This window comes from Euphorbia lathyris, chromosome 6, assembly GCF_963576675.1.
Source record: "Euphorbia lathyris chromosome 6, ddEupLath1.1, whole genome shotgun sequence".
Classification (NCBI taxonomy): Eukaryota; Viridiplantae; Streptophyta; class Magnoliopsida; order Malpighiales; family Euphorbiaceae; genus Euphorbia; species Euphorbia lathyris.
Window position 1 is genome coordinate 18,416,954 of NC_088915.1, and position 3,633 is coordinate 18,420,586.

The following is a 3,633-nucleotide window of genomic DNA, read 5'->3' on the forward strand; positions in this document are numbered from 1 at the left end:
AGTTTACTGTCGTGTTAGTTTAGTTTGCTCTTTGATTAACTTAACAAATGTGTTTAGTAACAACGACTTAGGTAGCCAAAATGTTTAATTTACCGCAACGACATGAATATGTTGATATAAATATGTCGATATTTATAGCCACTACAAAGCTTCATTGCTGTAAAAGATGATATTTCAGGCAACGACTGGTTGTTGTTGCTATAAATCTTATATTTATAGCAACGTAGACCTTGTTGCCAAAGTCAAGGCCTTTTCTCCTTAGATTTCGTTTGGTCAATATTTTTGGCCGAGATTTATAGTAACGATATCTGGCAACGACATAAGCTGGATTATTGCGAAAGTAACTTTTTTGCAACGAAATTTGCTTGTCGTTGCAAAATCTTGTTGCCAAAAAGTAATTTTCTTGTAGTGATTCTTGGTCCTGAAGTAACATATCTTAGTCCAATAGGTGCACTAATGTATCTTGCTAACAATATGAGACCCGATATTGCTTTTTCTGTCAATTTGTTATCCAGATATAGCTCTCACCTACATGAAGGCATTGGAATGGACTTAAGCATATATTCTGCTATTTTCAAAGAACTATTGATTTGGGTTTATTTTATGCATATTAATCTAAACCTAAATTAGTTGGCTATGCGGATGAGGGTTACTTATCTGATCCACACAAAGCGCGATCACAAACCGGTTATTTATTCATATTGGAAGTACAACTCTATCTTGGTGCTCTACGAAGCAAACTATTACAGCTACTTCTTCAAATCATGCTGAGTTAATAGTTATTCATGAAGCAAGTTCAGAATGTGTTTAGCTAAGATCCTTAACCAAGCTTTTACGAGAGTCATGTGGTAGATAATGCAGCTTGCATTGCTCAATTGAAGGAATGTTACATTAAAGGAGACATAATAAAGCACATTTCACCAAAAAAATTCTTTACTCGCGATCTTCAAAAGAACAATGAAATCAATATTCAGCAAATTCGATCAAGTGACAATCTGGTAGATTTGTTCGCAAAGGCATTACCTTCTACAACTTTTAAGAAGTTGGTTTATGCTATTGGAATGCGCAATCTCAGAGATCTTCAGCAATATTGCGAATAGGGGGAGTAAACAATGTACTCTTTTTCCCTTAACCAATGGTTTTGTCTCAGTGGGTTTTACTTGGTAAGGTTTTTAATGAGGTAGTGGCCTATTCGCATGGATGGACATCCAAGAGGGAGTGTTATGAAATAATTATAATTAGGTTAATAATTTAATGGATGTCCACCATATTAAATGAATGTCTATTTATATTAAATGGTTAAAGATAAGTGCAATTAAAACCATTTAATTTGTAAGTCTACTAATATAAATAGGATTATATCGCCATTTGTAATACACACCAAGATTAAGATTTTTATGCACATATTATTTTCTCTCAGTCTAAGTTCTTCATATTATATATATTAATCTACATATAAGTGTGGTTATAATCACACTGTAATTCGGTAATTATAACACTTTTAGGATTATAAGCAAAAATTCAAAATGGAGGGCATAAAAACAACAATGTTGTATTAAGATAATTAAGTTCTAGATAACCTTTTTCCGCCATTGATTCACCAATATAAACTTAATTGTGATGCAGGTTACTCTTGCAGGTCTAATAATGACACTTTTGGTTTAGTTGTTCGTGATTCTGCAAGTTATGTAGCACTATCGGGTGGAGGACTTTTGGGTGTGGTTATGTCGGCCTTGCATGCGAAATTATTGGTAATATTATCATCAATTCATATTGTTCGTGAAGTTGGGTTTAATTCAGTTCAGATTGTATCAAATTCTCTATCGATTATCTGTTTTATTAGCAAATAAGAAATTATTCATAACTAGATGAGTGTGCTTGTTAATGATATTCTTGAAAAGATAAAACCATTTTCACAAGTTGATTTTATTCATAAAAGACGCCAATCGAATATGGATGCACATAATCTGACAGTTTGAGCTATTTCTTTTTCACAAATGGATTTTTCTTTTTATCTTATATTCAAACTGGTTGTGATTTTTTTTGTTAGTGAAAATGTTCTTTTTTATAAAAAGAAATTCTAGATAACTTAAAATCTTAAACTCACTTTACTGTTTCTCTACCCACATTCATGTATTTTGTTTATTGGTTCTTTTAAATGAAAAAAAAAATCTACTATTATTGAAAGAATATATTATGGGTAAATTACACCCATGGCCACTGAACCTTATCCATTTAACATCGTGGTCACTGAACTTCAATTTTTAACAGTATGACCACTGAATTTTACACTTCTTAACACCGGTGGCCACTCAACGCCTCAAAACGACCGCTAACGTTCTGGAAAAAAAAAATCGAAGAGTTAATGATATTCTAAAGAACTGTAATTCTTGAAAATTTTCGTTTTTAGGCCATTTAGGTGTTGTTTAGTTCGGAGAGAGAGTGAATTTTTAGAAAGAGAAAGCTCCAAAAAATGTGATGTTGGAAAATAAAAAAGATGGTTTCATGGTAAAGATCATGCTGAACAACTTTAAATATTTTCATTTTGAGGTCGTTAACGGTGATTTTGAGAACTTGGTTAAAGTTGAGTGGCCACCGATGTTAAAAAGTGTAAAGTTTAGTAACCATACCGTTAAAAATTGAAATTCAGTGGCCACAATGTCAAACTGGATAAAGTTCAGTGGTCATAGGTGTAATTTACCCAATATATTATTACAACGGTTGACTAAAGAAATAAAAGGAAAACATTATTGCATCTTTATACAAAATTGAAATTTGTAAAATTAAAAAAATACAAATTAAATGAGATTAATAACTCAAGATAATTTCTACCAAAAAAAAAAAAAAAAACTCAAGATAATAATATCAGAAAAGATATCTAGAAGGTATAATATCAAGATTGGTTATAATATATAAATCATAAAAGTGGGGTAAATTACATCCATAGCCACTGAACTTTACCCATTTTCACATTATGGCCACTGAACTTCATTTCTTCCCAGTATGGCCACTGAACTTTATATTTTTTAACACCGGTGGCCACTCAACGCCTCAAAATGACCGTTGACGGCTAAAAATAAAAAATCCAAAGCGTTAATAATATTCTAAGGAACTTTAATTCTTGAAATTTTTCGTTTTGAGGTCATTTAGGTGTTGTTTGGTTAGGAAAGAAAAAGTAAATTTTTAGAGAGATAAAGCTCCAAAAAATGTGATTTTCGAAAAAATTTAGTTTCATGGTAAATGTCATTCTGAACAACTTTAATTCTTGAATATTTTCAGTTTGAGATCATTAACGATCGTTAACGGTCATTTTGAGAAGTTAGTTAAAATTGAGTGGCAACTAGTGTTAAAAAGTGTAAAGTTTAGTGTCCATACTGGGAAGAAATGAAGTTCAGTGGCCATAATGTGAAAGTAGGTAAAGTTCAGTGGCCATGGGTGTAATTTACTCCATAAAAGTGCACAATGAAAATACCATTAAGTTAGAAATAAATAATGTAAGCCTCCAATTAACTCATTATATTGTAAAATATTAAATAACTTTATTTTCAATACATTTCACTCAATATGTATTGGTGTTGCTAAAATCTAGTGAAAATTTTAACAAAAATGTGATCAGCAGTGTTCAAAACCAAG